Raw genomic sequence first — 13043 nt, 5'->3', positions numbered from 1 at the left:
TGCAGTGGCACAATCGCGGCTCACTGCAACCTCTGCCTCCCAGGTTCAAGTGATTCTCCTGCCTCAGCCTCCTGAGTAGCTGGGATTACAGGCAGGCACCACCACTCCCAGCTAATTTTATATTTTCAGTAGAGATGGGGTTTCTCCATGTTGGTCAGGCTAGTCTCGAACTCGCAACCTCAGGTGATCCACCTGCCTCGGACTCCCAAAGTGCTGGGATTACAGGCATGAGCTACCGTGCCTGGCCTGCATGTCTTCTTTGAAGTAATGTCTATTCAAATCTTTTGCCCATTTTTTTTTTTTTTTTTTTTTTTTTTTTTTTTTTTTTTGAGACGGAGTCTCGCTCTGTAGCCCAGGCTGGAGTGCAGTGGCCGGATCTCAGCTCACTGTAAGCTCTGCCTCCCGGGTTCCCGCCATTCTCCGGCCTCAGCCTCCCGAGTAGCTGGGACTACAGGCACCCGCCACCTCGCCCGGCTAGTTTTTTGTATTTCTTAGTAGAGACGGGGTTTCACCGTGTTATCCAGGATGGTCTCGATCTCCTGACCTCGTGATCCACCCGTCTCGGCCTCCCAAAGTGCTGGGATTACAGGCTTGAGCCACCGCGCCCGGCCTCTTTTGCCCATTTTTAAAATTGGATTATTAGATTTTTTTTCCTATAGAGTTCAGTTCCTTATATATTCTGGTTATTAATCCTTTGTCAGATGGGTAGTTTGCAAATATTTTCTCCTATTCTGTGGGTTATCTCTTCACTTTATTGTTTCCTTTGCTGTGCAGAAGCTTTTTAACTTCATGTGATCCCATTTGTCCATTTTTGCTTTGGTTGCCTGTGGTTATGGGATATTACTCAAGAAGTTTTTGCCCAGACCAATATCCTAGAGAGTTTCCCCAAAGTTTTCTTGCACTAATTTCATAGTTTGAGGTCTCAGATTTAATACATTTAATACATTTTTATTTGATTTTTGTATATGGCAAGAGATGGAGGCCTAGTTTCATTCTTCTGCATGTAGATATCCAGTTTTCTAAGCACTATCTATTGAAGAGATTGTCTTTTCCCCAGTGTATGTTCTTGGCAACTTTGAGGAAAATGAGTTCACTGCAGGTGTGTGGATAGATTTACACATAAGTTGTTTTATGGGGTTTTATTTTTTGAATAACTAGTGAAAGAAATCAAAGAACTAAACTAGAGACACACCATCCCACGGGTTGGAAGTCTCAACATAGTAAACGTATCAATTCTCCCCAAACTGATCCTAGGTTTTTTTTTTTTAATTCAACCTTTGGGAGCACAGAACATTATCTTAGGTTTAATGAAATTCCTATAAAAATTCCACTAAGACTTTTTATAGACACAGACAAGCTTATTCTAAATGTATATGGAAATGCATGGGCCCCAGAACAGCTTAAACAATCTTGACAAAGAATAAAGTGAGGGCAGGGTGCCGTGGCTCACGCCTGTAATCCCAGCACTTTGGGAGGCTGAGGCAGGCGGATCATATGGTCAGGAGATCGAGACCATCCTGGCTAACATGGTGAAAACCATCTCTACTAAAAAAAAAAAACAAAAAAATTAGCGAGGCAAGGTAGTCCCAGCTACTTGGGAGGCTAAGGCAGGAGAATGGCATCAACCCAGGAGGTGGAGCTTGCAGTGAGCTGAGATTACGCCACTGCACTCCAGCCTGGGCGAGACTCCGCCCAAAAAAACAAAATCAGCCAGACATGGTGGCACATACCTGTAATCCCAGCTACTTGGGAGGCTGAGACACGAGAAAGGCTTGAACCCAGAAGGGAGAGGCTGCAGTGAGCCGAGATCACACCACTGCATTCCAGCCTGGGCAACAGTGAGACTGTCTCAAAAAAAAAAAAAAAAAAACAACCCCACAAAAAAATTTTTAAATTAGCTAGGCATAGTGGCGTGCGCCTGTAGTCCTAGCTGCTCAGGAGGCTGAGGAGAAGGGATCTTGAGCCCAGGAGTTTGAGGTTGTGGTGAGCTACGATTGCACCACTGGACTCCAGACTGGTGACAGTGAGACTCTTTCCCAAAAAAAATAAAAATAAAAAATAAAACAATTAACCTCTGGTTACCTCTGGAGAGTAGTGACTGGGAAAGACACAAGAGAGCCTTCTGAAAATGTTCCATACCTTGGTGGTACTTACATGAGTGTACACACTGAACTGTACAATTAAGATTGGTTCACTCTACTGTATATAAATGATACCTTAATACAAAGTTTTTAAAAATAATAAACACGGCTGGGTGCGGTGGCTCACACCTGTAATCTCAGCACTTTGGGAGGCTGAGGTGGGTGGATCATGAGGTCAGGAGATCGAAACCATCCTGGCTAACACGGTGAAACCCCATCTCTACTAAAAACACAAAGAATCAGCCTGGCTTGGTGGCACGCACCTGTAGTCCCAGCTACTTGGGAGGCTGAGGCAGGAGAATGGTGTGAACCCAGGAGGCAGAGCTTGCAGTGAGCCGAAATCGCACCACTGCACTCCAGCTCAGGACAGTGAGACTCCGTCTCAAAAAAAAATAATAGTACTAATAAATATTTGATGAGTGAATATTTCAATCAATCCTAAGAAACCCGAATATATCATTATGAGGAAACACAGGTTCAGAAAAGTAACTTGACCAAACACAGCAGGTACTTGTACTTTTGTCTCCTGACATGAAAACTGGACTCCAATTTCCATGACTTGTATCTCCTCTAACTAAAACTGCTGCTTGATACAGGATATGCACCTATAAATATTTGCTGAGTGAACAAGGAACATAAAGTTAATTGTTTCCTGTACCATGTGTGTGCATGTGTATTGTTTTTGAGACAAGGCCTCACTCTGTCATGGAGTGCAATGGCATGATCATAGCTCACCGCAGCCTCAACTTCCCAGGATCAGGCAATTCTCCCACCAGAGCCATGTGCCAACAAGCCCAGCTAATTTTTTGTATTTTCTGTAGAGGCTGGGTTTCACCATGTTACCCAAGCTGGTCTTGACCTCCTGGGTGCAAGTAATTGCCCATCTCAGCCTCCCAAAGTGCTGGGATTACATGTACCATATATTTAAATCAATATGCTCAAATTTGATAGCAAGGGAAGCTACACCGCAAAATATATGTAATTTCTAAAAGGCATGTAAATAAATAAAAACCCAGCATAGAACCACTGCAGGCTCAAGGTGGGTATTCAAAGAATCACAGCAGCCGGGCGCGGTGGCTCAAGCCTGTAATCCCAGCACTTTGGGAGGCCGAGACGGGCGGATCACGAGGTCAGGAGATCGAGACCATCCTGGCCGACACGGTGAAACCCCGTCTCTACTAAAAAATACAGAAAACTAGCCAGGCGAGGTGGCGGGCGCCTGTAGTCCCAGCTACTCGGCAGGCTGAGGCAGGAGAATGGCGGGAACCCGGGAGGCGGAGCTTACAGTGAGCTGAGATCCGGCCACTGCACTCCAGCCTGGGCGGCAGAGCGAGACTCCATCTCAAAAAAAAAAAAGAATCACAGCAGATGAAGGATAAATAAGAAGCATTAAGTAAAGGCTCCCTACAGACACAAATTCCAAAATTTCCAGTGCTTCATGAGATTTAGCCACAGTAAATTACTGTTTTCCACAGTAATTCTAAAAACGTAAAGAGAGGTCCCTGATGAGTTCATTTAAACAAGCCAGCCAGCATACAGTTCAACTACTATTTTTTAAGTTACTACCCTTCAAGATGAAGAACTCACTAAAATAATGGTCTATCTTCACTTATTGAACTGAAGCTAAAATGAATTACCACCGACTGCCTATGAAGGAGGAATCAAGTCTGGATGCAGCTTCTTAATCATGACATTAAGGAACAAAATGTCTCCAGAAAGATGCAGAAGCAGGACAGGTGCCCCAGTAATGAGACTTATTTCACAGGTAACATTTTGGGAAGTGTCCTTGAAAATTCTCAATTTCAGATATTATTTGTCATTTTCTTTCAGCACATCCATCGTCTTGATCTATCTGAAGAAAAATTACTGACAAGGTAATTTAAAATCTTGACAGTCCAGGTACCAAACTTGTCAAAATTGCTTTGAAAGCTTGGGGGCATAGGGACCTTAAGAACAATCCTTTATAAATGATTGACTCTTAGCCCTAAATAGGTACCTAGCACTTTCTTTATTTGGAGACAAGGTCCTGCTCTGTCACCCAGGCTGGAGTGCAGTAGGGCAATCAGCCTTGACCTCCAAAGGTCAAGCAACCCTCCCACCTCAGTTTCCCGAGAAGCTGGGAACCACAGGCACGTGCCACCACACCCAGCTAATTTTTTTTATTTTGAGGGTTTTAAGAGACAAGGTCTCACTCTTCCCCATGCTGAAGGGCAGTGTCACGATCATAGCTCACTGCAGCCTCCACCTCCTGGGCTCACGGGAGCCTCCTGCCTCAGCCACCTGAGTAGCTGGGACTACAGGCAGGCGCCACCATACTCTGATAATTTTTTTTACTTTTTGTAGAGACAGAGTCTCCTATGTTACCCAGGCCAGTCTTGATGCTCCTGGACTCAAGTGATTTTTCTGCCTCAGCCTCAAAGTGCTGGGATTATAGAAGTGAGCCACCACGCCCGGCAGCCAAGCGCTTTAATAACTAAATACGATGAACTTATTTCTGTAATTTTTGTAAAAAGGTAAATGCATACATACACACGCATACATCCCTGATACTTTATTTTCCATTTTTCAGTTTATATACAGCCTCAGTTTAGGACAAGTGTATAACAATACAATCCGAACACGACTTTAGTATCTAGTTTCACAACAACTCTACGTAGTAGATATTCACATCACGATTTTCCACGTGAGGAAACTTATGCAAACAGCTGATAAATTGGTAAAGGGCTAAGAACTGAAGCTCAATCTATCTGATTCCAAAAACAGACTTTCATTTGACTACAAGGCACTTCCTCCCTCGATAGGAAAACAATAAAGACAGAAGCATAAACTTTTCGCTTTCTCCGGGTGTCTTTTCTATATGTCAGTGCGATGTAGTGATCAAATGAAAGAACACTGGAGTCCAGCTCCCGGGATTCAAATCCAGCTCCACTACTGCCCAGGACGCGCGCCCGGTTAACGGAGCGGCAGGGCACCAGCCCGCCTGCTGCGGCGCTGAGAAGTCTGCGGAGCTGCCTGAGAGCACCTGGAAACGCGCCGGCCCTGCGGGGGCGAAAGCGTCTAGGACGATAAGGATCTCCAAAGAGAGCGTTGGGGGTTTTTTCGGGGCAAATAATTAGAGAAAACGAGGATCACACAACAAAATAGTAACCCAGCGCGGGAAGGAGCGCAGGCCGGGCGCCCCGAAGCGTGAGGCGGCGCGGACCACGGCCGAGGGAGCTCGGCGCTCGCCCGACGCCCCGGAGGATGCAGGCCGCCCCCCAGGTGTGAAAGGGACCCGCCCGGCAACCGAGGGTGCAAAGCCCAACCTGGCGTTCCGAGGGGCCCTGCGTGGCGTCAGGAGAAACCCAACCCGCGTCCCGAGCCCACCTCAACGTCCGGAGGGACTCACCGTGTCCCGAGCCCACCCGAGCGTCGGGAGGGACCCAGCCCGAGCATCGGGAGAAGCCCAACCCAGCACCAGGAATGGCCCGTCCCGGCGTCCGGAATCCGTCCTGGAATCGGGAGGGTCCCAACCCCGCATCCCGAGCCCACTTCGGCGTCCGGAGGGACCCACCTCCGACTTCGGCAAGGCCCGCCCCGGCGTCCGGAGCCCACCCCCGCGTCGCGAAGGACCCACCCAGGCATCAGGAAGGGCCGCCCCGCCGTCGGGAGAGGCCTACCTCGGCGTCGGAAGGCACCCCTCCCGGAGAGGAGTGGGCCGCGGACCCGCTGAGGAAGAGAAGGAGGCAGGGAGGGGTGGGCGGAGCTGTGCACAGTCGGCAGGTACTCACTCGCTGGCGCGGGCCGCTCCGCCGACCTTCCCCAGGTTACCGGGGGTCGCGAGCCGACACACGTTGGGAGCGCGGGGGGGAGGGGAGGGGGAGGGGCGCGCGCGTCCGATGCCAGAGACGTGCTCTCGGGGCGGGCGCAGGCGCGGCGCGCGGAGACTGAACCAACCCCCGCCGCGGGGGAGCCACCCGGGACGTACCAACTGCGCGGGAGGCGCTGGCCGCCCGGGACCCGGCTCACGCCTGGCGCGATCTCAGTTGCTTGCGGTTTGAGGGAAAGCCAGGAGTAACAACAAACTCAGAGATAGCTGTGGCGTAAAATGTATAGAACGGCCACTTTTGAGGACAATTCCGTGTGGTGAAATTTAAAATGTCCATTTTATGACCCAGCTATTTCACATCTAGAAAAATGTGGAAATGCCGAGTGCGATGGCTCACGCCTGTAATCCCAGCGTTTTGGGAGACCGAGGCGGGCGGATCACCTGAGGTCGGGAGTTCGAGACAAGCCTGGTCAACATAGGGAAACCCCTTCTGTACTAAAATACAAAAATTAGCCAGGCGTGGTGGCGCACGCCTGTAATAACATCTACTTGGGTTATGCTGAGGCAAGAGAATCGCTTGAATACGGGAGGCGGAAGATGCAGTGAGCCCAGATCAAGCCACTGCATCCCAGCCTGGGTGACAGAGTGAGACTCTGTCTCAAAAAAAAAAAAAAGACCTAAAAATAAACATAAGAAAATGTTAACGGTGGGGTAATCGAACGTGGAACTACAGGTGCATTATTCTTAGTACTTTTCTGTAACATTTACATTCTGGAATGCCTTTGCCCTATCTCCCCCATGCCACCTACCTCCAACTGATCCTCCAAAACCCTCCTGAACCATTTCTTCCACTGCTTCCTCTAACCTCAGTTCTTTTCTCCTGCATCCTTCCTCAGCTTCTGGGACATTCGATCTCCCACAATATACTACAATTCTTTGCTGTATGAGTCTGTATCTCTTCAATAAGACTTGTGAGCTCTGTGAAGACATGATCCATGTAATCCTCACAAGTAGCAATAGGCCTGTCCTAAAGCAAATACTCAATAAATGTTGATTAAATATTGAGGAGTGGGGAGATCAGAAAAGGTTTCAGTGCAGGGCCAAAAAGATCCCTTTAGGGCATCTTACTTCAGGGAAGACTATTAATGCATTGTTGTTGGCAGCCATTCTGCAAACCTGAGGACAGACAGCCTATCACAGGCAGCCTGTAAGATGGCCCTTAATGATCCCACGGGCTGGCAACCACACTCTTGTGTAATCTCCCTTCTTGAGTGTGGGCTATGCTTAATAACTCACTTCTAAACAATAGAATAAGGCAGAAATGATGGCACGTCTTTTCCAAGATTGGGTTATAGAAACTCTGTGGCTTCCTTCTTGGGTACTATCTCAAGTTCTTCATTTGCTCACTCAGGCCAAATGCTGTGCTGTGAGAAATAGCCATATGGAAAGACTCACAGGGCAACAGCTTGATCACATCTTCGGAGAGACCTTAAGCCAAAGACCTGTCTAAGCTGTGTCCCAACTCATGACCTATGAAAACTATGTTTATGGTTTTTTGGTTGTTGTTTTTTGTTTTCTTTTTTTAAAAAAAGGTCTCACTCTATCGCCCATACTGGAGTTCTGTGGTGTCATCACAGCTCACTGCAGCTTCAAACTCCTGAGCTCAAGCTGTCCTCCCACCTCAGCTTCCCAAGTAGCTGGGACTACAGGTGTATGCCACCATGGCTAGCTATTTTTTTGTTGTTTTTTGTGAAGATGGAGTCTCACTATGTGCCCAGGCTGGTCTCAAACTCCTGGGCACAAGTGATCCTTCCGCCTCAGTCTCCCAAAGTGCTGGAATTACAGGCATAAGCCACTGCACCTGGCCTATGTTTTAAGCCACTAAGTTTTGGGGTAATTTGTTATATAACAACATACAATTATTTCAGAGCTTAGAAGAGAGGAAAGCAAAAAAGCAGAAAATAGCACAGTTAGGACCCTAAGCATATATACCTGGCAACCATTCAACTTCTGGGTTTTCTATGATGTGAGATAATTAGTTTCCTTAATATTTACACCATTATGAGTCATGTTTTTCTGTTACCTGAAGTAGAAAACATCCTAACTGATATAAAACTAAATGTCCATCATAAGAGAATGATGTATTACATAGTATAGTATATTCATAGAATAACATACAACAATTAAATGAAAAAAGAAAAGAAAAGAAATGAAACTTCTTTGGGAGGCTGAGGTGGGTGGATCACTTGAGCCCAGGAGTTCAAGATCAGCCTTGGCAACACATTGAGACTTTGTCTCTATTAAAAATAAAAATAGGTCTGGCATGGTGACTCACACCTGTAATCCTAGCACTTTGGGAGGCCGAAGCGGGTGGATCACCTGAGGTCAGGAGTTCGAGACCAGCCTGGTCAACATGGTGAAACCCCGTCTCTACTAAAAATACAAAAATCAGCCGGGCATGGTGGCACATGCCAGTAAGTCCCAGCTACCTGAGAGGCTGAGGCAGGAGAATTGCTTGAACTCCAGCCTGGGCAACAGAGCGAGACTCTGTCTCAAAAAATAAAATTAAATTAAAAAATAAAAAATGAGGCCGGGCGCGGTGGCTCACGCCTGTAATCCCAGCACTTTGGGAGGCCGAGGTGGGCGGATCACGAGGTCAGGAGATCGAGACCATCCTGGCTAACACGGTGAAACCCCGTCTCTACTAAAAATACAAAAAATTAGCTGGGCGTGGTGGTGCGCGCCTGTAGTCCCAGCTACTTGGATGCTGAGGCAGGAGAATGGCGTGAACCCGGGAGACGGAGCTTGCAGTGAGCCGAGATCGTGCCACTGCACTCCAGCCTGGGCGACAAAGCGAGACTCCATCTCAAAGTCTCAAAAAAAATAAAAATAAAAATAAAAAATAAAAAATTATACAGATGCCGTGTGGCCAGAAAAAAATTAAATAAATGAACAAACAATTAGCCACATGTGGTGGTGTGTGTCTATAATCCCAGCTACGCGAGAGGCCAAGGCAGGAAGACCTGTTGAGCCCAGGAGTTCCAGGTTGCAGTGAGCTATGATCGCACCACTGCACTTTAAACTGGGTGACAGAGCGAGACCTTGTCTCAGAAAAAAGAAATGAAACAGATCTACATGTATCATCATGCATAGATCTCAATACATTATATGAATTTTAAGAAACAAGTGGCAGGATAATGTAATGTCCATGAGAATAGAAACTTTATTTGGTGTATTGCTGTATCGTCAAAGTTAGAACAATGCCTAGCACAGAGTAAAGTAGAATGAATGATATGCTCATTATGATTCCATTTGCATAAACACATATTCTTACGCAAATAATACCATATGTTTTTGAAGGTAGTAAATATATCTAAAAGTATTTCCATAGGCCTAGGAAGATACAGGGATATGTAATAAACACATAATAGAGGATACTTTTTTTTTTTTTGAGACGAAATCTCACTCTGTCACCCAGGCTGGAGTGCAGTGGCATGATCTGCCTCCCGGGTTCAAGCGATTCTCCTGCCTCAGCCTCCTGAGTAGCCGGGATTACGGGCGTGCACCACTGCACCTGGCTAATTTTTTGTATTTTTAGTTTCACCATGTTGGCCAAGCTGGTCTTAAACTCCTGACCTCAGGTAATCTGCCTGCCTCGGCCTCCCAAAGTGAGCAACCAGGCCCGGCCAGAGGATACTTTTGAAAAGGGAGCTAGAGGTACAAAATTGGGAGTGGACAAAAGGAACCTTAATATATCTGTAATGTTCTAATTTTATTTTAAGAACCACTACTGGACCAAGTGTGGTGGGTTATGCCTGTAATCCCTGCACTTTGGGAGGCAAACATGGGGAGATCACTTGAGCTCAGGAGTTCGAGACCATTCTGGGCAAAATGGCAAAACCCTATCTCTACAAAAAATGCAAAAATTAGCTGGACTTGGTGGCTTGCACCTGTAGTCCCAGCTACTTGGGAGGCTGAGGTGGGAAGAAAAGAAAAAAAAAGAACCACTACTGTGTAATTCTACTGTGTAATTTAAAATGAATACACTATAAGCTGGGCACAGTAATACATACCAGTAGTCCCAGCTACTCAGGAACTGAGGTAAGAGGATTACTTGAGCCCAGGAGTTCAAGGATGTAGTACACTATAATCATGCCTGTGAATAGCCACTGTACTCCAGCCTGGCAACGTAGTGAGACTCCATCTCTACAAAAAAATTTAAAACTTAGCTGGGTATAGTGGTGTGCACCTGTAATCCCAGCTACTAAGAAGGCTAACATGGGAGGATCCCTTGAGCCTAGGAGTTCCAGGCTGCAGTGAGCTATGATTGAGCCACTGTACTCCAGCCTAGGCAATAGAGTGAGACCCTGTCTTTAAAAAAGTAATAATAATTAAAAAAAAAAAAAAAAAAAAAACTCTTAGAAGAAAACATATGGGAAAATCTGCATGACCTTAGATTTGGCAATAATATCTTGAATATGACATCAAAAGCACAGGCAACACGATGAAGAGTTCTGGAGATGGATGGTGGTGATAGCTATACGACATTATGAATGTATTTAATACTGTTGAACTGGCCACTTAAAATGGTTACAGCGGTAAGTTTTATGTTATGTGTATTTTACCATAACAAAAAAACAACTGGGAAAAAAGCATAGGCAACTATCCTCTTGTCTCAACCTCCGAAAGTGCTGGGATTACAGGCAAGAGCCCCTGTGCCTGGCCACAAAGGTCTTAAATGGACATCTCTCCAAATAATGTATTCAAATGTCCAATAACTACATGAAAAGATACATAATATCATTAGTCATATCAAAACTACCATGAGCTCTTTCTCCCTTTGTCCGCCATCGTAGTCTATGGAGGTTGACTCCAAACCTTGCCATGTCTTTTCACAAGATTTTCAGGATCAAGCAATTCCTGACCAATAAACAAAAGCAAATTTTGCCCACTCCCCAGTGGATTCACATGAAAACTGGTAATAAAATCATTTACAGCTGGGTGCTGTGGCTCACGCCTCTACTCCCAGCACTTTGGGAAGCTGAGGTGGGTAGATCACTTGAGGTCAGGAGTTCGAGACTAGCCTGGCCAACATGGTGAAACCCCCATCTCTACTAAAAATACAAAAATTAGCCGGGCATGGTGTCAGGAATCTGTAATCTCAGCTACTCAGGAAGCTGAGACAGGAGAATTGCTTGAACCCGAGAGGCGGGTGAGCCGAGATCCCGCCACTGCAGTCTAGCCTGGGTGATAGAGCAAGACTCTGTCTCTAAAATAAAATAAAATAATGTACAACTCCAAGAAGAGACACTGGAGAAGAACTAAGCTGTTCAGGTGTATGACTTAACCCTTGCCTGGCATAGCCTTAAGTCTTATCTACAATTTGGTATCTTATTGCCACGCAGAGTCTGTTCAGTCTTCTGATCTCTATTTAAATGTTAATACTGGTCCGTTGTGTCTAAACAACAAAAGGGAGGGGGTACAATGAGGCGTGTCTGACCTCCCATCCTATATGGCTGGGAACTTGGTTTCTTTCCCCCACTCAGACGGAGTCTCGCTCTGTTGCCCAGGCTGGAGTGCAGTGGTGTAATCTCGGCTCACTACAAGCTCCTTTTCCCAGGTTCACGCCATTCTCCTGCCTCAGTCTCCCCAGTAGCTGGGACTACAGGTACCCACCACCACGCCTGGCTAATTTTTCGTATTTTTAGTAGAGACGGAGTTTCACTGTGTTAGCCAGGATGGTCTCAATCTCCTGACCTCGTGATCCGCCCGCCTCGGCCTCCCAAAGTGCTGGGATTACAGGCGAGAGTCACTGCGCCCGGCTGGAACTCGGTTTCTTTAAGGTTTCTTTGGGTTCCCCTTGGCCAAGAGGAGGTCCGTTCCATCGGTTGGGGGCTCAAAATTTTTAGTTTACAGGTATTTTGTTCATTTGATTAAAATATATAATTAATAAAAAGAAAGCCAAAGCCTAGGGAGGCAATGTATTCATATTAGCTTTCTATGGCTGCTACAACAGATTTCCTCAAATTTAGTGGTTTAAAACACTTTTTTTTTTTTTTTTTTTTTTTGAGACAGAGTCTCTGTTGCCCAGGCTGGAATGCAGTGGCACGGTCATGGCTCACTGCGGTCTCAAACTCCCAGGCTCAAGTGATCCTTCCACCCCAGCCTCCCTAGTAGCTGGGATTACAGGCACTTGCCACCACATCCAGCTAATTTTTGTTTTTGTAGACAGAATTTTGCCATGTTGCCCAGGCTGGTCTTGAACTCCTGGGCTCAAGTGATCTAGCCGCCTCAACCTCCCAAAGTGCTAGGATTACAAGTGTGAGCCAACACGTGCAGCCTCACAGATTTATTCTTACAGTTCTGAATGTTAGAAGTTTGAAGTCAGTTTCGCTGGGCTGAAAGTCAAGGTGTTGGCGGAGCTGCTACTTTCTGGAGGCTCTCCGGGGAAAATCCATTTCCTTACCTTACTCATCTTCTGATGGCTACCTTCATTCTTGGTCTTGTGGCCCCTTCCTCCATCTCCAAAGTGCAATAATCCAATTTTTGCTTCCATCATTACATCCTCTTCTCTTTCTGACTGACTCCTCCTGCATCCCTCTTATAAGGACTGTGATTACATCCTGCCCACACAGATAATCTCCCCATCTCAAGACCCTAAACTTAATCACATCTACAGAGTCCCCTCTGCCAAAGTAACATTCACAGGTTCTGGGGATTAGGACTTGGACATCTTGGGGAGCCATTACTCCAACTACTCTTGCCCTTCCTGTGGTTGAGTTACATGAGCCAGTATTTTTATTTATTTATTTTTTTTTGTTTTATTTTTTTTTTTGCTTAAGCTAGTTCAAGTTAGGTTTCAGTCATTTGTAACTGACACTCTTAATTTAAAAATAGATCTTCTTAGCCAGGTACGGTGGCTCACACCTGTAATCCCAACACTTTGGGAGGCCGAGGCGGGTGGATCACCTGAGGTCAGGAGTGTAAAACCAGTCTGGCCAAGATGGTGAAACCCTATCTCTACTAAAAATACAAAAATTAGCTGGGCGTGGCGGCGGGCACCTGTAATCCCAGCTACTCAGGAGGCTGTGAGG

General features: G+C 46.2%; 2 protein-coding genes across 9 annotated transcripts in view; one reads left to right on the top strand and one right to left on the bottom strand.

The window, feature by feature from the left end:
* Nucleotides 1-13043, top strand: part of ZNF346 (zinc finger protein 346) — an 87642-nt gene that overhangs the window by 17326 nt on the left and 57273 nt on the right. The window lies entirely within an intron of this gene.
* UIMC1 (ubiquitin interaction motif containing 1) overlaps nucleotides 1-13043 on the bottom strand; it is a 118435-nt gene that overhangs the window by 95095 nt on the left and 10297 nt on the right. For 2 of the 8 annotated variants that reach the window (XM_050793184.1, XM_050793187.1), the window contains exon 1: nucleotides 5912-6056. The exons of 2 other annotated variants lie outside the window; for them this stretch is intronic. The gene's annotated coding sequence lies outside the window, so the exon portion shown is untranslated. Of the gene's footprint in view, nucleotides 1-5529; nucleotides 5724-5800; nucleotides 6057-13043 lie in introns of those variants that run through there. 4 more of the 8 variants (XM_050793183.1, XM_050793186.1, XM_050793182.1 and 1 more) reach the window with 3 other exon arrangements.

The sequence above is a fragment of the Macaca thibetana genome, chromosome 6 (genome assembly GCF_024542745.1).
Source record: "Macaca thibetana thibetana isolate TM-01 chromosome 6, ASM2454274v1, whole genome shotgun sequence".
Classification (NCBI taxonomy): domain Eukaryota; kingdom Metazoa; phylum Chordata; class Mammalia; order Primates; family Cercopithecidae; genus Macaca; species Macaca thibetana.
Note: the sequence above shows the minus strand (reverse complement) of the source record. Positions and strands in the feature narration are given on the sequence as shown.